Source organism: Acomys minous (genome assembly GCF_964271855.1).
Source record: "Acomys minous genome assembly, chromosome: 9".
NCBI classification, from domain to species: Eukaryota; Metazoa; Chordata; class Mammalia; order Rodentia; family Muridae; genus Acomys; species Acomys minous.
This window is the reverse complement of record NC_140490.1, coordinates 48,540,737-48,566,960: the sequence shown is the minus strand read 5'-3', so window position 1 is coordinate 48,566,960 and position 26,224 is coordinate 48,540,737. Positions and strand designations below refer to the sequence as shown.

The window sequence follows — 26,224 nt, the reverse complement described above, 5'->3', positions numbered from 1 at the left end:
CCATCCCAATATGATGAGATCAGTCAAGTCCCAGGAAAGGTTCACGATGACACAGTGTGACTACTCAGAAGTAAGGTGGAGGTGGCCATGCCCATTCCTGCAAAGCAGGGACAGCTGTGGATACGCTAAGCACCTATAAACCTGCACCAGAATGGTTGTAACACACTCGCAACTCCCAAATAAAATACACTTGAAGGATTTGATATTTTAGCAAATCCGAGAGCAGGTTGTCACAGCACAGACAACTCCAAAAATCTGCCTAGTAGAATATAATATAAATCTAATGTAGATTTAGGTCAAGTTTACATAATAATCCCTTTGGATTCATGGCTTCATTGGCCATGGCTTTTGATAATGTGAACTAAACTTCCTCTTTATGATCTAGAAGCCATCACCACATTGCTTGTTGCTATGCATCAATATAATGAGTCTGGATTCAGTCGGGTGGAAGAAGCAAAGTGCTTGCCTTAAATATCCAGGGCTCCTGCTAGGTACTCACTCCCAAATCTATTAACTCTGAAGGGCAAGCTCACTTTGTAGGCTCAGTCTGGACACTGGGCTCATGCCAGTGGTGAATCCCACTGCCTCCCTGCAAATGGCCACCCGCCAGCAGCAGCACTTAAGACTAGCACCGATCCTGAGGACAGTTGAAAACAATGTCTTCGCCATCAACCTCTGCAAAGGCGAGCATGTCCTGGGCGGGCTTCAGTGGAATGCAAGGAGCTGCCTGCTTAGTATCGGGAACTTAAGCCAGGAGAAGAACCTACTGTGTGGAGACTGAGAACAGCAGGCACATTAGGAGTCAGGGTTTGAATCCTAGCATCACCGTCTACCAGCTGGGTCATACTCTCCAGTTCCAACAGCCCCATTTATTATAACAGCATAGAACATGAATGTGAAATTAATGCCTGTGTGTAAGCCATCTTGTGAAGATGAAACGAGATGGCTCATGTATGAAAGTAACTTAAAATATCAATTGGGTAGGAGAATGTGCAAAGGGCATTTTCCAAAGCTTCACTGTGGACGTGCTAGGGGCAGGCTTTTCCAGGTTTTAATGTGGCTATAAGTAGCTACTCACCTGTGCTGCCATGAAGAACCCAAAGCTCAGTGGCTCACAGATCTGCACTTCAGTGGAGTCATTTCTTTGGGCTGTTGTAGCTATCCTCTCTGGCTGAACAGACATTTTCCCACATCTCCCTAGGAAGAGTCACGCTCTCTATGTGCCCACGGGTCTGCTTCATCTTGCCTAATGGGACTCCCCCACTCCTTTCCCTGAGTGAGAAGTGAATTAAATTTGAAGGAAGACACCGGGACAAAGTGGATATTTTTATTATGAAGCAACTAACTGAACACTGAAAACAGTAACAACAACAACAACAACAACAACAACAACAACAAAAACAACCCACACACACACAAAACCCATCATTTTTTGGAACGCCTTGCATGCCTTAACTAACCTGGATTTTACAGGTCTGGTGGGTAATGCCTTATTTTCCTTATTTCCAGCATGGAGAAGCTGAGGCTTAGAGACAGTAAGCACTCTGCTCAACATAATGCATCAAAGCACTCTAGCCTGTAATGTAGGCTGTACAGTTAATCTCGATTGACAGTTTGGCCGGAACTAAAGTCACCTAGGAGACACACTTCCGGGCAAGCCTGTGAGGGTGTTTCCAGAGAAACTTAGAAGGGGGTGGGGAAAGACATCTCTTCCCTAGGAACATGGATGGCACACTCCCAGGGGCTGGGATCCTCAGCAGAATAAAAAGGAGGGAGGGGGTGGAACGCTAACAGCCACCTCAGCTTCCTGACTGGATGCAGTCACACTCCTGTCATCCAGCCTTGAGTTGCTCTGGCTGCTAGGCCTTACTCACCATGAGGGGCGGTGCCCTCAAACGATCAGCCAAATTAAGCCCTTCTGTCCTTATGCTGATTTTGTCAGGCACTCTGCCATAGCCATGAGGACAGTCACTCAGACACAAATCCTCACTCACTTCTCTTCCATGCCTTTCCCTAATCAAAGCTGCTGTCACAGAAATTAGGAAGGAAGCTAACTGGAGAGGGAAACCAGACCTTATCCCACTCCGAGACTCTTCTGTCTGTGCTAACCCAACACCAGGCATCCTTGGATCAGCTGTAGCTACAATGTCACCATAAGGACTGGTCTAGACAGTCTGTAGAGGGCAGTTCTGGATAAGAGCCTACTATATTGGGAAGCAACTGACACTGTAATGAGAACGGTAGGAGGCTGTTGCCTTCCTGCGTGTTGGTTATGAGGTACTTAGGATCACAAAAGAGTAATATAGGAGTCCATACCTCTTCAGGAATGATGAGTGGTAACAAGATCTCAGAGCCACTGTGAAGTGCATCAGAGAATAACTAAGAGGTAAAGCACAGGGCTGAGCTCATTCACCTTAGCCAGGCTGGATTTTCTGAGCCATCTTTGAATCAACTTAAAGGTCCAGATTTTAACCAAATGTAATGTTTGGCAAAGAAAAGTCAGAGGCTTAGGGCTGGCAATGGCTCAGCAGGTGGAAGTACTTGCTGCCAAGGCTGATGACCTGAGTTCAAGCCTCAGGGCCTTGATGGTGGCAGGCAAGAACTAACTTCTTCGAGTTGTCCTCTGACCTCTGACCTCTGACCTCCACTCTGGAGCTGTGCCATGCACTCACTTCCCCACATACATATACATGCTCACACAAAATAAACTTTAATACAAATACCAAGAAAAGAAAACTAAAACTTTTGAGTCTTAGTACTTCAATTGGGCACAGCAGACAAGCATCAAGTTCTATGAAATGCTACAAAATGGCATGATATTGTATTCGTCCCAGTCAGTCTGTTATCAGCACAGGACAAAGAGACTAGAGGCTATATCAGATCATCACGCAATAATAATAATAATAACACCTGGCAAAATTCAAGGTGAAATTTCTCCTTTCCAACTAACTGATGTAAACTAAAAACTTAATAGGAAAAATTTGTTGCGTATACTATAGAGTTGACCCCCCCCACACACACACACAAATATGACTGGAGGCTGGAGACATGGCTCAGAGGTTAAGAATGTTTTCTGCTCTTCCAGGGGGCTCCAGTTCAATTCCCAGCACCTGTATTGGGGGGTGCCCCCAATTTTCTATAACTCTAGCTAGCTCCACAATCATCTACACATACGTACACACATAAGTAAAACTAACATCTTAAAAAAATGTATAATGTGCCCTCTCGTAATATTTTGACTCATGGCTAAAAAAACCAACCAAACAGCCCACCCCAAATTCCTTAATTATACTATAAAAAGCACGGGCTTTGAGTGGCATTTTAAGATGTAATTTTTTTTTTAAAACCAGCCCTACTTATTTTATAAAGGAACTCTTAGAGAATAAAAATTAATTTTGGAGATGACCTTTCATTTACTTAAGCCAAGATTTTTTTTCCTTTTGGTATTTTAGCCAAATAGAATTCTTAGAAATGGGAGGGGAAAAAAAAACCCAGCAACAAGCATATTCCTGGAGCAGGGTAGCCTTTCAAAGCTGAAAATGTTACGTCAACCTTTTTAATGTTATCCAGTCTTGACTTTTTAAATTCACTTTTTAAAAAATCCCACATAGTCATGCAATGCTGCCAGTACAGCAAGTACCATTAGTCTGAATCCCCGGTGTGGCAGATCACCGTACACAGAATGGCCAAGAAGGCAGTCTCTAGTTGCTTCATGAAGATGGTTACAACACAGTAGAAAGGTGTTTACTTTTCCAGGACCAAAGGTTTACCTTCGGCTGTTTAGTTTAAACAGTTTAACACCAAATCCAAGCATTTTCATACAATTCTTTGGTCAGAAACGTAGTCTTACAGTTTTTGAGAAACAGTCATGGGTGCTTGGAGATCTGCCCAGTGATCGAGCGATTCCCTTGTGCGTAAGGAGCCCTGAGCTTCGCCCACTGCACCACAGATGACCCGGAACTAGATGTGCACCTGCAACCTCAGGGCTTGGGAAACGGAAGCAGAAGGATAAGAGTTCAGTGTTATCCTTGGCGTCACAAATATCAAGATGGAGGGCAGCCTGTGCTTCAGGAAACCCTACCTCAAAACGCACCAGTGGCAAAAGAAAACAACAACAGAAAAACAAAACAAAACAAAACAAAGCCAATGACTCTTCTTCTGGAAGGTGCCACAGGAGCCGAAGCCTGAAAGAACACAGGGGCCAGGGAGCAGAAGGGAGGCAGTAAAAACTGCAAAACATCCAACAGAAGAAACTGCAGGGTTCCAGCTGCCAATCCATCCCGTGTCTCCAAACGAGAAAGAAGCCCATGGAAGTGAATGGGATAAACCTCAACTTTAGATTTAGCCTCAAGTTCAAGTAGTCCATGACACTTCTCACTGGAGCCATGGGAAGGGGATCTGGAAGTAACTGGGTTCAGAATCTGAGGAGATGGAAATGTTGATGTTATACATTGGCACAGAGTGGTGACCTCCTCTGCCACACACCACGACAGAGACAGACAGACAGACAGACAGACAGACAGACAGACAGACAGACACACACACACACACACACACACACACACACACACACACACACACACACACAGGGAAAGCATGCAAAGTAACAGGATGTGGCTTTCCCATTTCTTTTGACAGTATCTGCATTGGCAGCAGTAGTTAAAATTCTAATTTCTTTTGATGCACAGAAAATACCCCCTTTTCAAAACTCTCAAATTGTTACTAAAGAAGAGGACTCATCAAATCAATCAACACCTGCCTCACCGGCTCCTGCTCTAAGAAAATCCATTGCATTTCCTGAACTGGTATGTTTTACTCAAAGCTAGACTGAGCCACACACCTCCTCAGAAGGAACTCTACAACGAGAAGTTCGTGGTGGCATCGGCTAGAACAGTAAGTCCTAACATGTCTAACAGAGGATGGTTTGGGTCCTGCTTCAGAGCCCTGGCTTAGGAATGAGAGGAACTACTTCTAGAACTTTCTAAGGATGCCTGTAATAAGAGCACTGACTACACCTGCTCCTGTTTTGTCTCTTGAGTTTTCTTACTCTAGAACCCACACTGGCCTTAAACTCACTATGAGGCCCAGACTGCTTCCGAACTCGTGGTAATTCTCCTGCCTTAGCTTCCCAAATGCCGGAATTACAGGCATGTGTAGCTACCAGTGGGCCTTTTCCTACTAACGCCTGCTTTCCCAAAGCCATGCCTAGGATGAGTGCTGCTCTGGAAACCAGGCAACTCTCAAGGCTGCCTAGTGGTAACCGGCACGCACCACATGGGTTCTAACTGGGTGGACGCTCTGCTTACAAGACTGGCTTCTCTTCTGCCCACTTATAAGGAAGAACAGCTTCTAAGAAGGAAATAGTCCATGCATTTCTCTTTATGTACTTCCCAAATCAGGAATGCTAGCCAGATGTGGTGGTGCAGTGCACACCTGCAATTCCACCCCGTGGGAGTCAGATGCAGAGGGATCCCTGCCGAAGAAGGATTCCTTTGAGGCCAGCATGGTCTACATCGTGAGTTCTAGGCCACCCAAGGCTACACAGCCAGACATTGTCTCAAATCAAAAATGCTCTCATCTGATACCTTAGGACAAAATCCCACATTTAAAATTTTTCTCTAATTGGTTATTCTTCTACCCAAGAGGTTTTTAAAGTAAATAGCTTTTAAGCCTATTAAGCATAAATATATATATATGCAAACAACTATACATTTCTGTCCTGCAAATACCAACCAGAGCACTTCAGAGCAGCTCACTTGAACGAGAAAAAACCACTCAGAGAAGCCCCATCAGGTCTCCATGAAGCTTTATGTTGAAGAGTCTTATCTGCCTGTAGCCTTGCTTTGGGAACCCACACCTGTTTGTCCACACTTAGCTGAGAAAATTAGAAGGATCTGGCCTGTTATGGCTTTTGCTTTCTCATCTCCTAAATTGTATGAAAGGACAACACTTGTATATTAGTGGCAGAATAGCCATTTAACATGTACATGGTCCCTAGCTCCATCCCTACACCAAAATAAAACTGACACGGACCCCTGGGAGAATATCCCTTTCCAGCATTGTCCTTGAGAGTGTGTTATTGGGCAGACTTAATTCACAAGCAGCATGACTTCTACAGGCAAAACTGTGGCTAAGTAATAGGTGAAGAAAAAAAAAAAGAAGATTGTAAAAAAAAAAAATATTTTTTCAAACTTGAGCTTAACTACATAGCTCAGTCAATCTGTCTGTCTCAGTCTCCCATACACTAGGATTACAGGAATAGCACAATACCAGCATGAAAAAAGTTAAGTGGATTCGGTAAATTATGATATTGTGAAATATACATTTGCTATTTGTTTCCATTTCCTGGCTTACAATGTTCAAAACCCTTGGAAGTAATAAATGTCACCCGACAGGAATGAATTGGCTGACAGTAGTGATCCCCACAGCTTCAGGACAGGACCCATAAAGGGGAGATTTATAGGTTGGCTCATCCAGCCTGTACCCCAAACTCTGATAAGCTCAAGATTGAGGTGACCGTCTCTGGCCAATGAGGTTATTTACTGAGTATGCTTATGCAGTAAGGCTTTCATAAAACCTCAAAGGGACAGAGTTCGTGGAGCACTTAGCCATGAGGAGGGTGGGTCCTGAAGGTTAGTCTGCCCAGACAATGCTGAGGCTTCTAAAACCTCACTCTCCCTCTGGACCCATGCAGCCCTTTACCCTGCTGCCCACCCTAACCTTTGCCATGCCATTTATAACATGCAGGTAGGATTCAGCAGTGGTATACAGTAGTGCTATAGCAGTAAAGAGAGCATTTCCTTGACTTCTCTGACTCCTCCCAGCAAACTAATCCAAGCCCAGCAGGGAGGTGCAAGGGAGCCCACCTTACATCCGGTGAGCCCGATGCACCAACTAAACAGCCCCCTTCTGACGTATGCAGTGCGGCAGGGCTGAACCCTCACCTCTAGGATCTGACACCGTCCAAGCAGGTTGTTTCGATTGTTCACATGTTCACAGAAGTGTCCTGCATTGTCACACAGACAGTAGGAGAGACCGGGTTTGCTTTTCTCAATATCCACTCAGCAATAGTTATCTTACTTAACAGGTAAATCCATCCTGACGGTCCCACTTGTCCTTCATAGAACAAGGAGGCCATTATGAGCTCTTCTGTTAGATCCACCCACTAGGGTTACGTGCAAACCGCTGGGGAGCTCTGCCAGAAGCACGGATACCGCAGATTTCTTTGGAATCAAGCAAAGCCAGATTGACAGACCCAGGGTTTCAGGATGAGAGAGGTAGAGCAGGAGGAAGAGGGAAAAGACAGGTCAGATGTCACCACTGCAAGCTGTTAACATCAGCTTCTAACCCAGAGTCTGACACTGCCACTGTGGAGCTTTGCTCTTCAGCCAATGAGGCTTAAGCTTTGTCGCTTTCAGTAACAGGGTGGCTCTCCTGCCACCCAAACTGACCACCTGCAATCCTAACAGCTGAAAGAAACACTACATGACATAAACTGCCAAGGGCAGCTGATGTGGCCTTGGGAGTTGTCCGCGGCTCTTTTGTGGCTCTCCTCCAGCTGCCCAGCCCAGAACGGATGTCCCCTTACAGTAGACTTCAGGAGGAACTACTGCCATTACAAGGGACAGAGGAAAGGGACATTAAAGTGTTTCCAAGAGCCCCTGGCCTGGTGTTTTGTATGTTTAGCTGGAACTGGGTTTCTGAGAGTTCAAAGGCAATGCTGACTTCTCCTCCCCCAAAGGTGAGGCAATCAAAAAAGTAATTGTGACTCTCAGGGTGGATGCTGCCTAGATCAATAAGGGAGCATTTCCTTGAAATCGTCACTGGGCTCAGACCTGCACCCTTTGCTGTGGGCAGGAGGCCAAGGGAACACTCATAATTAGTCTCTAGACAGTTGTTCTAAATTTCAGTAAGCGGAGTTAGGTGGCATGGGCCTTTTGAGCTCCTCACCCCACCCCCAAAGAAGTTCTGATTCCTTCAGCCTGCTGTCACTGTGTCTGCAGCTTTAATAACCACATCCTGGTGAATCAGATGGAGGCGGTCCTGCGATGAGACCACCATTGAGAAACACTGGCCCGTGATGTGGGCCCTGTCCTACAGCAGGCTATAAGCCAACGGGGGTGTCAGCAAACACAAAAGCTCTATGTAGTGCCTGAGTGTCAAAGACTTAAACAAGATGGCCCTCTTGTCACCTGAGGACTTAGGAAGACCTTATAAACGAGAGCCCGGCCTTCTGAGAGCATGCCTCGTCTATAGGGAGCCCCCAACAAATGTCTTTATCAGTCTCGTGATTCTCCAGGGCCCACCGCACACAGGAAGGACACTCTCCCCCCCCAGAATAGGCATAACCTGGTGTCTCCAGATCACACTGAGTTTGCAGTGTCATTCTGCAGAATTCATGTGGTTTCCTGCATCTCATAATTTAACATTTGTTAGAGAGAGAAAAAGCTGTTATGAAACCCAAATAATGTGCCACTCTGAGGCAGACAGCCAGCTGCTAACAAGAATGACATGTGACCACCAGTTAAACTGCTGTTCACAGCTTAGCTTCAAGAAGGAGATGTTTAATAAGAAAGAAAACCAATGCATTCTCCTCAATGGAAAACAACGTTTGGGGCTCTATGGAGTGAAAGGGCTTAAATTCAGCCAGTCACAAAACAATAACAATTTAGGACTTCAATAGAAAAAAAAAAAAGACAAAAACTTAAAAGAACCTCATCTTGCTCATTTTCATACAAAATTCATGAGACACTTCTTTATTAATGTCACAAGGGAATTAAATTATTAACCACAGAATCTGAAAGTCATGTTTTTACCAAAAGACAACGGAGGCGAGTCCCTCAGGGGCTGGACCTTTTCTTCCATGCTGGCTTGTAGAATGACCTTCCTAACTCCTGCAAACGACAGTTTGCCCCAGGCACACAAGAAATTCCACTGGAGAGAATGGGAGACTGTGCTTATTTAATTGTACTAGAAGGCATCTTGTTTTCAATTTGTGGAGGCAAATTTGCAGGCAGATCATTGGGGCGCATACACGTTTAAGGCCAATCACCCGCAAGTGGTAAGCTCTTCCTACGCCTTCCACCATGGGTGGAGAGGAAATGGGTTTCACATCTGAGAATCATTTCCAAATAAAGCCAGGAAGATGTCCTGAGCAATTTATATTATTTTAGTATTTAGTTTGAACTTTAAAAAAAAAATCATGTATTTAAGGCTTGGAATGCTTGGTCTATAGCTCAGACCAAGCTTGTCACTCAGGGGACCAAGACCACCAGGAAACGGTAGGACCAAGGTCTACGTTCTGCAGCCAGGACAGTCACTATGTTTCACAACAGCTTATGGTACATTTTAGGGAGAGCTGCAAGGGAGAAACAAAAGGTTGCCAACACGAAGAACAGTCCAGAGTTTATGGGGAAAATGCTAGTTATCCTGACCGTACATTACACACTATACACTCCTTTCAAATGACCACATTGTGCCCCGTGTTTACAAGTTACAATAAGCACATGTTGAATGGCATCTGGGAACTCCAGATGACAAATCCACCTTGCCTGCTCCAATAGTGATTACAGAATAAGAGGGTCACCAGATGGCAAGACCTCCTCACTGTGACTCCCTAATCTCTTAGAAATTGGCTAAAATGGAACTATAGGCCACACAGATTATTCATGGATTTTGTGTAGGGTTGTGTGGACATCTGTGTTTTTGCTATTTTTCTTTCTTTCTTTTCTTTTCTTTTTTCTTTTTCTTTTTTTTTTTCTTCTATTTTTTTCTTTGTTTTGGTTCATTTTCTCTAACCGTGTATGCCTTTCCTGAGGTCTTATTGCTTGAGCTATGGGGGGAAAATGGCTATGGCACTTTTTTTTTTTTTTCACTAAACTGCCCCAGCACACCAAAAAAAAAAAAAAAAAAAAAAAAAAAAAAAAAAAAAAAAAAAAAAAACACCACTGCCACATGAAGTTTAAACGGTGCAATAGGATGACTTTACCCAAAACCACTCCTGCTTCAAGCTCATCCGTGCAGGCTGGGGGCCACTCTGCCTTGCTCCGGGGTCTACTGCAGCCCTACTTTTGCAGTTTCAACGCGGATTCTTTCATTCTGCTCCAGTATGCTGCAGACTAACAAAACCAAACACCAAGTCAGAGTGGAAAATGCCACTTCAAGCAGTTAGTGTATATGCAGGGGAAATCCCTGGTGCTAAGTGTCTATCTTACAATGCCAAGCAAGCATATCAATCACCCGAACAAAGCTATCACACATCTTATCTGCAGTGGTGCCCTAAAACACTAGAAAGAAAGAAAGAAAGAAAGAAAGAAAGAAAGAAAGAGAGAGAGACAGAGAGAAAGAAGGGGAAAGGGGCTTGGGGTAGGGAATATAAAGCAAAACACGATGGGGAAAATAGTATTTTCCAGTAGGCATGTGCTTGCAAAATTTCAAGTTTACCAACTGAATAGAGGAAAGAAAAGCTTCTTTAGGCTTGAATAGCTAAACTTCTAGGTATCAACCGGAGAAAGTAGAGGAAGTTCTATTAAAAAAAAAAAAAAAAGACTCATTCTGCCCGCTGAAGTCTGAGACCTGGAATCCTAGCACAGGGAAAGAGGGGCAGGGGTTTCAGAAGAGTGAGCAGTCGAGGCGACACAGTGAGCCTCTGTGTTTAAAATTGCATTCCCCTGAGGTCTTACTATCCTCAAAGGGTTAGAAATGAACACACTCATTTTGCTTTGTTTCGCTTTGTTTGTTTTGTTTTTCAAGACAGGGATTCTCTGTGTAGCCTTGGCTATCCTGGGCTCACTTTGTAGACCAGGCTGGCCTGGAACTCACAGCGATCCGCTTGCCTCTGCCTCCCTAGTGCTGAAATTAAAGGCGTGTGCCACCATGCCTGGCGTTGAACACACTAAATTAATCTGGCTACTTTCTTGGCTAGTTGTCAGGAAGAAAAAAAAACATGGTCAAGAATATCTTATTGCTTGAGCTATGAGGAAAACGGCTATGTACCTTAGTCACTAAAATATCCCAGCACACCAAATAAAAACACTGCCACGTGAAATTAAAAATGGGTAAGTGCCAACTCCAATGGGCTGACTTACCCCAAACCATTTCTGTTTCAAGCTCATTTGTGCTTGAATAAATATCCATCTGGTTGTTGAACATATTTTTTTTTAATATAGAACTTCTAGGATAACAAAAAAAGAAAAAAAAAAGATAGCATGCAAAAGAAGGGAAATTTCCATTTTGCACTTCAACTGGGTAGTTGATGGGTTTCCCCCACCTGCCTCTTGATAAACTTGATAAACACCATCTCCTCCCAGGGTGGAAAGTGCTGGTTACTATACATAGTGGGTATGAAATGAATGGCAAAGGTACTCATGCCTCTTTACCCAGACTCGGAACAGCTGACCAGGCCTACGCAGCCTATTCTGGAAAGTTCTTTTCCTGCATGCACTGTACTTAAAGTTCTCTTGTCCCTGCGTTAGTTCCAGTTTCTCCTGAAGATTTCTTAAAACCCTACTGTTTTGTCTTTTGATAGTGGCCACTTGAGAATTTGGAGGCCAACTTCAAAAGAGTCTGTACCTGCCTTTTTATGTTTTAGCTTTGCAGTAGTTGCTCTCTATCCTGAAAGCCCACGGGACGGCTGCTGCCCAGGGCTGAGGATGGTGACTGCATCCTACCGCAGCTGTAGCCCTGGTGTTGGAGGAGAGGTCCTGAAGACAGACGCTCTGTCCCTCCCTTCCACAATCTGACTGCCCCTCCCCACTTTTATAGACTTAGTGTGTTCAGCCAGCATGTAGACGGGCCTCAGAGCTGAAGCTGACCTCCAAAGGGAAGACACAAAGACCAGGCATGGTAGTGCATGGCTGCAGTCTTTACAATCAAAAGATCACCACAGATTCAAGGCTAGTGGAGTCTATATTGCCAGTTGAGGGTGGCCAGGGCCACGTAACAAGAGGACAGGAGTTTACCTCAAAATAGCAATGACAGCAACGGGGGTGGGGGGGGGAAGGAAGATCCCAGTAATCTATATTCTTTGGCTATAATTTGAATTAAAAAAAAAAAAAAGGTCTCTAAGACCAAATGGAGGCAACCTGGGCCAGGTCTCCAGCCATCACACAAGAGGACCCCTTGATCTGTTTCAGTTCCCATGTTTTGGTCTTTGTGTCTTGGCTCTCCACAGGCACAGTATGGATGAAATTAGATTCTCCCACCTGCCCTGGCAAGGGCCATATACACCTTAAAGACACACAGGAAGTGAGTCAAAGCTCTGACTAGACTTTGGGGTGAACACTTTATGCTAATTGACTCATTTACTTTTTTCATTTTTACTTTATCTTAATTTGAGACTCAGTTTTGCCTTATAGTCCAGGTTGGCCCTGATCTCCTCGTGTGTAGCCCATGTGTCTCCTGAGGGCTGGGGTTATAGGTATGTAGCACCACCCTTGGTTCTCTTTGACTTTTAAAGGATATTAAAATCATCTAACGTAATAGAAAGTGGCTTTAAACCAAAGAGCTCACTAGTAGCCTAACATTTCTATTAATGCAGAGCTTAATTTTCCGATTTGCTTTTATACTTAACAAAGAAATTCATTTCCAGATTACATTCCTGTCACCTGTCTATGAACATAACCTATTTGTGTGGGGGTAGGTCATCTAAGAGGACATCAATTTCCATTTTTCTTCATCCCAGTGGGCATGAAGTTAAAAATGATTCTTGTGCGTGCGTGTGTGTGCGTGTGTGTGTGTGTGTGTGTGTGTGTGTGTGTGTGTGTGTGTGTGTGTGTGATCCAGCCACTCCTCCATTATATACATGTGATGGGTTGCAAAAGAAAAAACCAGGATCTATGTTCAAGAAAATAAGAGGGAGGCTGAGGCAGAGGGATGGCTGTGAGTTTCACTTAGTTCTATCTGGGACACAGTGAGCAACAAGCCAGTTAAGGCTCTAGAGTAAGACTTTATCTAAAATAAATAAATAAATAACAACAACAAAATTTTTGAAACTCCCTTTAAGCAAAAATTTCATTAAGTTGGGGCTGAAGGCTAGCTCAGTGGTAGAGTGCATGCTTACGGACAGGGGAGGCCCTGGCCTCCACCCTCAGCACTGCACCTCCAAGAAAAAAGATGGCTTCATATTGCTAGGGATGAAACCCCAGGCTCTATGCATGCTATAGAATTCTCTACTATGTGACCACATCCCCAACTCTAAGACAAAGGAAATCCAATCTGTTTCCTTTCTCCATCAAGCACTCCACCTCCACCAGCACAAAACAAACAGGCTTGCCTTTAGCCTCACTGACAACTTGTCTGCTGGTTGGTGTCACTGTAAATACAAATAAACGGGGCTGGGCATGAGGCCCAGTTAGTTCATCGCTTGCCCAGCATTCTCAAAGCCCTGGGTTCTATCCCCAGCAGTGCATAAGCTGGATATGGGGCCAACGTGCCTGTACTCCCAGCACTGAGAAGGGAGAAGCAGGAGGATCACAAGTTAAGGATCACAAGTTCAAGGTCATCTTTTGACTACAAAGTGCTTTGGAAGCCAGTCTGTGACACATGAGACTCTTTCAAGAAAATAAAGAAAAATCAGCAACAATATGAAACAGAACAAAATGCAAGCATGTCAGAGTCCCAAGACTGGGGGTTGAGTTGGGAGGAGAAGCAGCTGAATCAGTAGGGACTCTTGAGTGCGTGACCAGAAGGCATGAGTACGTATGTAAAGGGATCTCTTGGATGTGTCCAGATTTCATAGGCATTTGGGGGATGCGTTCCTGGAGGATCATAACCAAGGGGTGCTATGTCCATATAAGCCACACACAATAACCTTTCCACTGCGGGACCTACTTGCCAACCTTGGCCCAGATGGATAGATTTCTCAGCTAAAGTCTCGGCCTCCTAAGTCCATTATCTCCTAATGTATGTGATAAAACCCCCTAAAATTAACCACAATTTCTAATTCAAATGGTTTATGTATATTTGAATATCTAATGCCAACACAATCTCTACAAATACAACCATGTCTTTTGTGACCTATGTGAGCTATTAGGTATATCTTTACAATGGCGCACACAGGAAGAAACTAATAGATCCATGATGTGATCTCTCCTCAGTGGTGAAGGAGCAGTTCATTCAATAAATAATAATGGGAAAAGTGGCTCTTCATTTGTAAAGAGCAAAAGTCCTTTATTATATACAGAATATAAAACACATTCTAAAGCTGGTATGCTGGCCCAGGAGTGTGATCCTAGCACCTGGGGAAACTGAGGCCAGAGGACAAAGAGGTAAAGGCCAGTGTTGGCTACATAACAATACTGTATTTTAAAAGATAAAGTAAGAGGCTGGAGAGAAGAGAGTGCTTCCTGCTCTTTGTGAGAACTGAGTTCAACTCCTAGCACCTAGTTCAACCATGTGGGGATGGTTTATAACTGTCTGTTAATTCCAGTTGTAGGGGACTGCATGTTCTTTTCTGGACTCTCTTGGGACCCACACACATGACATACACACACACACACACACACACACACACACACACACACACACACACACTCTAAAAAAAATAAATACTTAAGTAAAAAAATAACTGAATTCCAGATAGACCAATAAACACATACACATGCTATCACAGCGATGCACACATGTGCTATTTCTTATCTATGCATATATTTCACAAAATGTAAGAACGCCAAAATAACTGTGCAAGCAGAAAAATATCATAGGCTATTGCAAAGATGTTGAGTTTTACTTTAAAGAGGGAAACGATTGGAGACTTTGAGTGGAGTGGTGTGATGCCTTGTCCAGATCATCAGGTCTTCTATGGGGGCACAGCCATAGCATAAGGCTGAGCACAGAGTCACTTACTACAAAGAGCCCCGTGAGAGCCAGGTCTGGGGGTGCACACCTAGAATTCCGACTCTGTGGGAAGCTAGGGTTTCGTAATGAGAGCCTGTCTAAAAAGGGGTGGGCTGGGCTGGAGCTGCGCGACTCAGCAAGAGAACGCTTGCCTACCACGGGCAAGGTCTGTATTCTGGAACTAGTGGGGGGCTCTATATTCACTCACAGAGTCAAGCTTACAAGTCATGTGAGAGGAAGCCAAAGGCCCTTCCTAGCTCCTGATTGAATTATGTCTGGGAACAGAGCTGCCTGTAAGCAAGGTGGGAAAGACCAGGGAGCCCGACGGGTATACATATCTAGAATTCATGGGGACAGGGTGAGAGACACAAACCACAGCACAGGTGCCATTACGGGCAGCCTCCAAGGGGTCTCTAGTGACTCTGCTTCATGGGATGTCATTTCTAAGATGGGAGTGCTATAGTGTGTGTCTTAAATAGACTCCACAGGTGTGTGTGTTTGCACACTTTGTCCCCAGCTGGTGGCAATCTTTCGGAAGGTTGTGGAGCCTTGGGACCCAGGATCTGGCCCCCAGGTGGAAGATCTTATCTATTATCTAGAATACACATGCTTGAAGTTTTCACTTTCCACTCTAGAAAGTGCTGCAAACTCACCCTTGGCACAAGGGATGAGCCAGTCAGTCTTGTGTACCTCCATCAGCCTTCTGCTGACCTCTACATTTCTTCTGAGACATTCCCAAAACAAAGTATACAGTCTGTGTAACCATCAAAGAAAGATGAACAGGGCCCAGCGAGGTGGCGCATGCTTGTAATCCCAGCACAGAGGCAGAGGCTGGTGGAGCTCTGTGAGTTTAAGGCCAGCCTGGACTACAGAGTGAGTCCAGGACAGCTAAGGCTATACAGAGAGACCCTGTGTTGGAAAAAAAAAAGATAAAGGAAGAGATGTCTTGCTGTTGAAAAACGTCTTTAAGCTGGCCCATTGGTATCCACTTGTTGTATCTATCTGGTTGCGTATGGAACAGTTTGTAAAGGCTCTGCCATGTGTTCCTACAGGCTAGATGTCCTCATGTGGGAAAGTTGTTCTTTACATTTGAGTGGTGGAGTTGAGTCTCTGAAGGACCTGACTTGTAAGCAGGAAGGCCTGAGTTCAATCCAATTCCAAGAATCTATTAAAACAACAACAACAAACTAACCAAACAAAAACTTATAGTCCTAGCACTGAGGAGGAAGGCAGGCAGATGCCTACAGCCCACTGCCACATAGTCCAGCTTACTTGGCAAGTGCCAGGCCAGTGAAAAGTCCTGAGTCTAGAAAACACAAAAAGCTAAGAAGTGCCTCAAGGAAAGACAACTGAGGTTGTTCTGTGGCCATCACATCCATGTGCATACATGTGTATATACACATACACCCCACACACATATCTGCATGTACGTGGGTACACACACACACACACACACACACACACACACACACACACACACACACACTTTCTCTCCCTTTTCCATTTATCTGCAAAATCCCCATTCCAAGACCCCCACTGGATGCCTGAAACTATACACAGCGCCAAGACTTATATACAGTTCTTATGCACAAGTACCCATGTGTTATATTTTCTTTTCCTGTTGTTGCATTTAGTTACTATGTCCAAAAATTGACTTAATGAGAAAAAAGGGTTTATTCAGCTCATGGTTCAGGTAGTAGTCCATCATCTTAGGAAAGGCCAGGCAGCAGAAGCTCAGAGCAGACCAGCACACCATGCCCACATCCAGAGGAAGAGAGCCAGGAGTACGTGCGGCAGCTTGGTTGCCTCCCTTCACTATGGCAGTCCCAGATCCCCTGTCTAGGAAATGGTCTTGCCCATAATTAAGATGGGCTTCTCATATAGAGCCACATAATCAAGATAATCCCTCACCAGGATGCTCAGAAGCCCATCTCCCAGGGAATTCTAGCTCCTGTCAAGTGGACAATTAACTAGCCAGCACAGGATGATAATTTGAATTTATGAATTAGACGCAGCAAGAAATCAGCAATAGCTAATAATGCAATAGAACAGCATGCTATAATAAAGTTTGTTGGAACCTTTGAGTTATTTACTTCTGGGATTTTTTCCTCTTAATTTTTTTTTTTTTTTTTTTTTAATTCTGTTGACTGGGAGTAGCTAAAATTGCAGAGGGCAAAATTGTGGTGGTGGGGCGGGGCTACTGTACTCAGTGGTGAGAAAAAGAACAAATACCAAGGGAAATAGCCACTATGATTTGATTTGTTTGGATTTTTTTTTTTTTTTAGAATAATTAGGGAAAAACAACCTTCAGTTGGCACAGAGAGCCTGAGAGGATTCGAACATGGTTTCAGTAGGAAGTAGGGAGACCAAGTTGTTTTCAAAGCCTCTGGATTCTACAAAACGCAAAGCCTATTGTGCCCCTAGATATTGAAATGAATTAAGACGTCTCCATTGTCCTCTGACCCAGACATACAAAAAGGAAAGGGAGAGGAATTATCGCAGACTTCTGCCTCCGTTCAAATCCAGAGTAGTACTTGTCAGAAGGAAAGCATTTCTGATTTAAAGGAGCCTGGTTCTTACTTTCAGTATGGTAAAGTCCATCACAAAACAACTAGCAGCATCCTTTCCACCCCCAGTAGCAGAATTCAGCCCAGCATCTGTGGTGCTCTGTACCCATAGGTTCAGCAAAAGAGGAGGGAAAGCAGGCAGGCAGGAGCTGCAGGGGATAGCTCAGCTGGTAAGGAGCTACCGGTATAAGCATAAGGACCAAGGTTCGATGCCCAGTACCCATGTTGCACCCTGGGCGTGGTGCCATACTCTCAACTTTAATGCTGGAGAGGAAGAGACAAGAGGATCACTGGGCCTCAGTGGCCCCACCCAACCTAACCAAACCAACAAGCTACCATTACAGTAAAAGACCCTGCCTCAAACAACAAGGTTGACCTGTGGCTTCCATGCATATGTGCAGACCTGCATCTTCTGCACCCACATAAGCACGCATGCACACACACACACACACACACACACACACACACACACACACACACACACACAATTGGTCAGGAAAAGATATGCTCTATATTGAATATTTGCAGATTTTTTTTCCTGCCACTATCCCTAAGCATTATAGCATAACAGGTAACAGAGGGTTCACACTGTGTTAGGCAGTATGAGCAATTTCAAGATGATGTGACACACAGAACAGGAACTGTGTGGGTTTATGCAAACACTGTGCTATTTATTTATAGGACTCAGTCTTTGGGGATTTTGGTATCTCTGGAAGTCGTAGGACCTACCCCTGCAGACACCTAGGAACAGACTCACATTTCCCATGTTGGGTTTGCACCCATAGTCAGAAGAAACTAGACTTAGAAAAAGAAAAAAAAAAAGAATCATGAAAAAATACAATAAAACTCACTGTTATTTATAAAGATTTCTGTAACTAAAAGCAGCTAAGCTTTCGAAGTCGAAGTCCCTGATGCTTTACGGAAGGTATATTGTTGCAAGTTAAAAATAACCGACAGTAGCACTAGCTCAGGCAGCAAGGCTGCTACCACTTAACCTGCAATTTGGACACTTTGTATAAGAAGGAAAACGGGTTGTCTTATGCCATAAGGAGCAGATGCTACTAATTAACACACAAAAATGTCTAAAACAGAGTTAGAAAAACATATGAGTTTGAAAACACAAGTAGAAACAGCTTCGGAGAGTAACAGCCAGGCAGGATAATATGATGGGGGATAAGGGTTGGATTTTATTTTATTTTTTTTTAAGACAGTCAATCAAGCTGGTAAGCTTGCATAAGCCTTCCTGTAAATAAAGTATGGATTTAAAGGAAAGTGCCTGATAAATATTGCTTCTTATTTTTTAAAAACAGGGAAAAGCATGCACCATATATGAGCCAGAGTGTTCAGAGGGAGATATACTCCATTGAGAAAAGCTGTTATACCAGGAAGGAGAGGGATTTAAAAGGTTGGAATAAATTTGGGGAACGCCCGTGAGGTGGTGACCATAAAATCCAAGACCACAACTGTTAGATGCTGCAAGGGTAAATTACGAAGCAATAACCTGAGCCGGGGCTGGATATGGAGCTCAGCTGATAAAGCATCTGGCATGCACTACGTCATTGCTTTGATCCCCAGCACGACATGAACCAAGCGAGCGTGGTGGTGTATGCCTGACACTCCAGAACTAGAGAGGCAGAGGCAGGAGGGTGAGCATCCAAGATCACCCTTGCTCTGTAGGAAGGTCTAGGTGGTCCCAGTATAAAGCAAAACAAATAGTGGTATAGGCCAGTAGACCTCAGAATATCCATCACTTAAACCTAACCCATTCATGCTGTCCCCTCCCTCCCTCCCTCCCTCCCTCCCTCCCTCCCTCCCTCCTTACCTCCTTGCTTCTTTCTCCCTCTCTCTCATTACAGTAAGGCTTGGGGGCTTATGAATGCACAGCAGACCCTCAGTTCTTTGGTTATAGCTCCAGCTCTCGAGTCCTTTTAATACTCCTCAAGTTTGTCAAGGACCTCAAAAGACTTTTTGATTAGGCAGATTATATTTAGCAGCAATGCATTAGAAATTAAAATGAAATTTTAAAACGCTCAGAAATCCCTTTTTGCCTATGCGTGTGTGTGTGTGTGTGTGTGTGTGTGTGTGTGTGTGTGTGTGTGTGTGTGTGTGTGTGTGTGACCTGTGTCTGTGTGTATGCACGCTCGGATATGTGTGAGCATACAAGTACAGCGATGTACATGTGCTAGAGGTTGATAGTCTTCCTCGACAGCTTTTATCTTATTCTTTGAAGCAGGGCCTCTCAATTAAATCCAGAGCTGGTTGATACACATATCTAGGAATCCCATCTGTGCCTTCTGAGCACTGGCGTTACAGGCAGCCCACCAGGCCCACCCTGCACTTACATGGGTTCTGGGAATCTGAACTCCTGTCCTCACACCTGTGCAGCAAGAGCTTTACCACTGAGCCATCCCCCTGTCTCATTCAAGAGCCACATTTCCTGGATGTGGTGAAGCGCAACCTTTTGATTCTTCAAAGGTCAGGAGGACCAAACATTCGTAAGGATGTTATATAAATGCAACCCAGAGCACCCTCACTGCCCGCATCCCTGTCTCTCCCTCTGATAGCACATTTACGAAACACGATCAGTGAAAATGTCAGTCACCTGGAAGGCACCTTTTCCAGTGCTTTCTATATCCTCTGCTCCCTCGGGTCAGTTTGCTCAGCATTATTCATCAGATCCCTTGGTCTCCATTACTTTCATGTCTATCACTTCAGGAGTCTTTCTTTGCATTAGCCTGGAACCTTCTAGATTATTCTTAATTCTTACCCAGATATTTTCTCTCCAGATCTGTGCCATCTCTCCTTTTCCTCCACGGTGTTTCTATCAGGGGCCCCATCAATGTAGCCTCGCCTGTATATCCTCTGTCTAGGTGCCGCACGGCCTTCTTTTGTGTGGGCATGTCTCTCAAAACTATTAGTAGACAACCAGCACCCTTACAACTTCTGGTGACTCAGTTTAGGGCAGTGCTGAACCCTTGAAAACAAGCTTGCTCCCATTTCTCTCTAACTGGTTGATGACTAAGAACACAGTCATGGCGGGTGAAAGCATAGCTAAGTTATAGAGTATGTGCTTACAGTGTGTGAGAGATGCCTGGTTCAGTGAAGAGGAGGAAAACCAGAGGACAAGGTAGGGGAGAGGAAAGGGAGCAAGAGTGAAAGGAGGAACCAGAAGAGGAAGAGAAGTCAGGGAAGGACAAACCGGAGGAGGAACAGGAGAAGCAGGAGACGAAGAGCCAGAGAAGGGGGAAGAGAAATAACAAGCACAGTTTTTTAAAATGTGGATTTTCTTCTTAAACTTCTTTCCCTTTGCTCCTAAGATTAGACAGATTAGCAGTATAATTCTTCCAAATGTTTTAGATATTACTAAGGAGGCTGGCGTTCTCAGCAGTGTAGCCAGCACTGTTCTGTGAGATGCTCCATGCCAGCTTTTCTGGAACATTCTCAGAAGGAGAATTAGTTCTTTCCTAATGTGAGCTAACATTAGGGGGAAGTAGGGCAGTGCATTAATGTTTGGCAAAAAGAACCCGAATTTGGGGTACGTCCAGCAATCTTAGATCTTGCCCATTCTAAATACTTAGCCATCCTCAATGCCCCACCCTCATCAGCAGCTCCATGGTTGTTCAAGAGTTCCCCATCCATCTCTGCTTTCCATAGCACTGCCACCAACAAGCATGAGTCTCTTTAATAATACTAATATTACCATTTGGACCACAGCATATATGATATAGAGCCAGAGCCTGCCCTATTTATCTTGGCTTCCTTACTATTCTTTAAAAATCATGCTATACTTTTTAAACTGGCACAATGTGCATTTAGTGATAACAGTCCTTCCAGGGCACTTCACATTCAACAGGATTTTTTTTTCCTCTCCTCCAAAACTCTCCTTTCTCTTAGACAGAGAAAGCAAGTTGAAGGCTTGTGAACTTGCAGTAAAACCATGGCCAAGAGCAGACTATTGGGTTTATCAACCATCTATGTAGCCATTAAGTTAGGCAAGGTGCTCTGATGGCCCCCGTCTTGTGACTGTGGTCAACTTTCCTACTCGATTGGTGCCTTCCCACCCAAAAGCTCCGTCACCTGGGTGACAATGGCCACCCTCTTCTGAGACCTAACTTCTCAGTCTCAAGCTTCTTTGCATGACTCGTTCTCAGTGGAGATGTTCAGCCACCACAAAAGGTGGGGGAAGGGTGGGGCACAGCTGACCTCTCAGTCCCGTTTCCAGACACTGCCATGTGAGTGTATTCCACATTTCGACTTCTGGTAACATTTAGGTTAATTACAGTTTGCAAGGCCCCAGTCTGCTCCCACTTCAGTGCGCCTCCTCACGCAAGGCTGTTTTCCCAGCCTGGATTCCTGAACAGAAAAGGGCTGGTGTGCCGATTTGGTGGACATGTTTTAGGTACTGTGAACTCATCCCTGAGTGCCAGACACTTCAGACAAACCTAGACCAACTTAGGGGGTTTCCTGCCTCTGGTCCCTAACCAAGAAAGGGAAAGCTGCAGGGTCACCACTACGGCAATAGCAGCTGGTAAGAGGGGACCATGGCAACACAGTTCCTATATGTCCAGTCAGGATGGCTCTCATATCGTCACCTCACCGAATGGTGCAACCTGGACACACCAGAGTCATTCCCTCTGCTTTCCCCTGAGTCTCCCAAGTGAGTGGGTACCAAACCGTATCAGTTCTATTTCCCGGTTTTATCACCTCAGTATTTCCCACTTCTTGCCTCTCTAGTGCCACTGTGTCCTTCCTCACAGAAGTCTAACAACTCCCCAGTCAACTCTCGACAATGTCACCAAACCTGGCTCTAGAAAGTTCGGCCTCAGTGTAACAGCACCCCTCTACCCATGTTTTCTGTGGTTTCAGTTACTTGAGGTCAGGCCTGATCCACAGATACTGATAGAAAAATCTCAGAAATAGGCAATTTCTAAGTTTTCATTTGCACCGTATTCTGAGGAGTGTAGACACACAGAATACAATAGCGGTGCTGGGGGTGATTGGGTTGAGCCAAAGAGACGAGAGAAAAGTGGCAAACAGGGAACCTTGTCAACCTCATAAAGAAAGGAAACCATATGCTGAGGTTGCTCAGACCCACAGAATAGTAAGAGACCTTGAGAGAATGAGTCATGTCACATCTTTAAAGGATTTTATTATAGTTTTTCTATGTTACCAGTAGCTACTGTTGCCAATGCTTGCAGTGCCTCACTTCTAAATTAAATTTCCCTGGACAGATAATGTGGGTAAAACACCAGGATATGTAAGACTTGGTACTCTCTGCTATCTTAGGCTTTTACTGGAGGGCTTGGAACACGTCCCCTGTTGATAAGGATGGACAACTGTACACCTCAAACTGAAACGATAGATGACACTGGGACAGTGACATGCTGCTTAAATGGTTACTTAATGACAGAGGGGTTCTGTCCCCAATACGGAGAGAAAAATGTCCCACTCAGCATTGCCAAGTTGCTAGGATGCATTTCAGGACTGCTTGGAAGGCCGCAGATTTCAAACAAGATTAAAAGTCAAGCTGAAGGAAATAAGATGACTTGGGATAATTTTTAGACAGTCATAAAAACAGAAACAAATGTTATTTTTAATCGTTGGCTCACTGTAAACCGACAAGAGATGAATATGAATTTGATCAAGCGAGGCATAACTGCGGCGGCTCACCACGGCCACATGCCAGCAACTCCACTTCGTGTTTTATGCCAAGGTTACACGTGGAACATTATCAAATCCTTCCCAAACCGTCCTCATTAAAGTGAATTTGCTGTAGCTGATTCTTGAGGGGATGACATCATGATGACTCACAAGAGCGTAGTAAATAACTCTTCGCCAGTGAGCTGTCACAAACATCCTTGTGAAGTTTTACACATCTCCAAGGAAGTGAGACACTGCATGGGAGCTTCTAAGACGGAGAATGCTACAGCCCCTTCACCCACCCACAGAACCACGCTTCGGAGAGAAATTCTACCAGCTACCTGTCCACAGGAAGAGGGTGTGCTATAAGTGGGGTCCTCCATAAGTCTGCATGCAGTCTCAAAAGTACACATAGAGCAGCGCGATTTCTCTGCATTTCAGAGGCTAGGAGAAATACAGAGAGCCTGCGAAACAGCACGTGTGATGTGCAGAAGAGCTTCCGATAGCTCTATGAAGAAAATGGGCATGAAGAACCACAAAGAGAGGAATTCTGCACTCTTTCTATTCCCAAATGCAACTAATCAAGTTGTTTCTAGAGCTAACGTTTACTGAGCAAGTACTCTGTATTGCAAATGCTCAGAGGTGCTATTTCTAGGCTCTGGAACAAACCTGTAATGATAGCTTGATTGTGACTGATTGAAAAGAGACCCAGAGAGTCTATTAATTTGCCCAAAGGTCTTTAGTTATTAACGAACATTAGGAAGCCAAAAGTTCCCTTTGTATCAATAAGAGTTAATCTCAGAGAGGTGACACTGTTATAAACCATCAGGAGTCAAAACTACTAGATTTTTAATGTGTACATGCCTTATCATGATAGGAGTTCTGCATCTACTAAGACTCAAATATTATAGAGATGAAAACAATATAAAGAACAGAAGCATATGTTTATCTGGACTCAAATGTCAGCATTACACAGCAGTTTCATCTTGAGTTATTGAAATGTAGTTCTGCTTTAACATAGGGACTCATGACCCAGCTAGATGGCTTAGCAAGTCAAGGCACCAAGTGCCAAGTGTGATGACCCATGTTTGATCCCCAAGTCCCACGTGGTGGAAGGAGAAAACCAACTCCCACAAGTTGCCCTTTGACCTCTGGGCATGCTGTGGCATATCCATGCTCCAACTCCATATACATATGCATGTGCTTGAGCGTGCCTACATGCATGCACATACACACATACATACACAAATAAATAAATTAATATATTTTAAAATAATACTTATTCACATTTCTACAGCAATATGTCTTGAATGTTATACCAACAATTTCATGCAACATGAGCAGCAGAAGGATGTTCATAACATAAAATCCCAGGGTTAGAGGTATAGCCCTCTTATAATTTATATTTAACATCCAAGGTCTAAGCCTATCAAGTCCTCAAAACTGGCCCCACCCTTGACCTACTTAATGAGGCTTTTGGGGCCCAGGATTCTGACTTTTCAACAAGCCACTTCCTCAACCCCCAAGTGAGGATTAAACTGTCCAAATATTGGAGGCCATGATCGAGTACAATGGTTCTCAACCTGTGGGTTGCGACCCCCTTGTCAAGCCTCCATCTCTAAAACCATTTACATTACGATTCATAGCAGTAGCAAAATTACAGTTGTGAAGTTGCAATGAAAATAATTTTATGGCCCCTGAGGGCTGTACTGAAAGGTCGCAGCACTAGGAAGGCTGAGGACCACTGGCCTGGTGTGCCTTCCCCCACCTGCTTCCTTCATCCTCTTGCCTTCTCCCTTACTGGAATGTTTTTTGTCAGTTTCAACAACTTCCTTCATCTCCTTCCAAATGCTTTCTGTCACTCTATATCAACTGCATAAAGTAATCCCTCTGGGACACTAAAAAGAGGCATTTTTCAAAAAGCACATTTTTAATAATTTTTCTCAAGTTAAGTGAAAAGAAGCACAAGGCAGTAGCCTCACACGTTATGGACTGGGATAGGCGGAATAGTAACCTCCCCCACAAAAAGGCGTCCATCTCCGAACCTCCAGAAGATAGAAAGGCCTTCCCTGATGTCACTGATCTTGTGCTGGTGATCACGAGGGGGCGGGGGGGGGGGGGGAAATCCTCCACTGCACAGGTGGGACTAGAGCAATCACAAAAGTTTGAAAGTGGAGAAAGGAGAAAGAAGTATCAAGGAAGGAGTAACTGAAGGAAACAGGTACAGCAGAACTGCTGACTCTGAAGATGGAGGATGCTGCCACACAGCTAAGAGTACACATGGCCTCCGGGAACTCTACCAGGTCATGAATGTTCCCCCCGGAGCCCTGCCATCAGTACAGCCCCCTGCCTGCGGTATGCTCAGATCCACCTTAGCTTTGTGTTCTAAAGAACCTTCGGGGAAGACACTGTCATTTGATGCCACCAGCTTGTGGAATCTGTCACAGCAGCAAAAGAAGCTAACACAAGCACCTTGAAGAAGGCACACACACGAGTCAGCTCTAACATGCAGGCCATGTCCCAGCAGCCCACACCAATACTTTTTGGTCCTTTCCCAAATGTGTAAAAGCAAAATCCAAGATAACTGGTTCACTGAGCCTATTCTACTTTGCTTCCCTACTGCTGTGACCAAAAGCAACTTTGGGGGGAAAGTGTTTATTTGGCTTATTGGTTCTGGTCCAACATCGGTGAGCACTGTTAGAGCAAGAACTCAGGGAAGGAGCTTAGTGTAGGCATCTGGAGGTAAGAACTGTTGCAGAGACCATTCTTCCTGCTTGTGCTCAGCAAGGCAGAACTACCTTCACAAGAGTGGCACCATCTACATCTATGGTCTGGGTCCATCTATCAATAACCGTTAAGGAAAATGCGCCCATAGGTATGCCTGCACGACAATCTGATGGAAGAAATTTCTTATTCAAGGTCCCTGTTCCCAGGTATGTCAAGTTGACAACAAAGATTAATCATCTTAAGTTCACCCTTTGTCAACTTGACACATGAACAGATAGATGGCCCTTTAACTAGAACCTTTCCTTCCTTGTTTGTCCCCAAGATCTCATGCCAGTATCATAGTACAAAACACAGTGCAACTTTAAAAAAAAGTCCCATTGTCTTTCTGAACGTTCCAATGATTTAAAAGTCCAAGTTCTCTTTAAAAATTTAAAGTGGCATGTTGTAAGATAATT

At 44.4% G+C, this 26,224-nt stretch overlaps 1 protein-coding gene across 22 annotated transcripts in view; it reads right to left on the bottom strand.

Moving 5' to 3' along the window:
• ATXN1 (ataxin 1) overlaps positions 1-26,224 on the bottom strand; it is a 422,279-nt gene that overhangs the window by 295,640 nt on the left and 100,415 nt on the right. For 21 of the 22 annotated variants that reach the window (XM_084796969.1, XM_084796962.1, XM_084796956.1 and 18 more), the window contains one exon: positions 9,989-10,118. The gene's annotated coding sequence lies outside the window, so the exon portion shown is untranslated. Of the gene's footprint in view, positions 1-6,944; positions 6,988-9,988; positions 10,119-26,224 lie in introns of those variants that run through there. The other variant, XM_084796967.1, reaches the window with a different exon arrangement.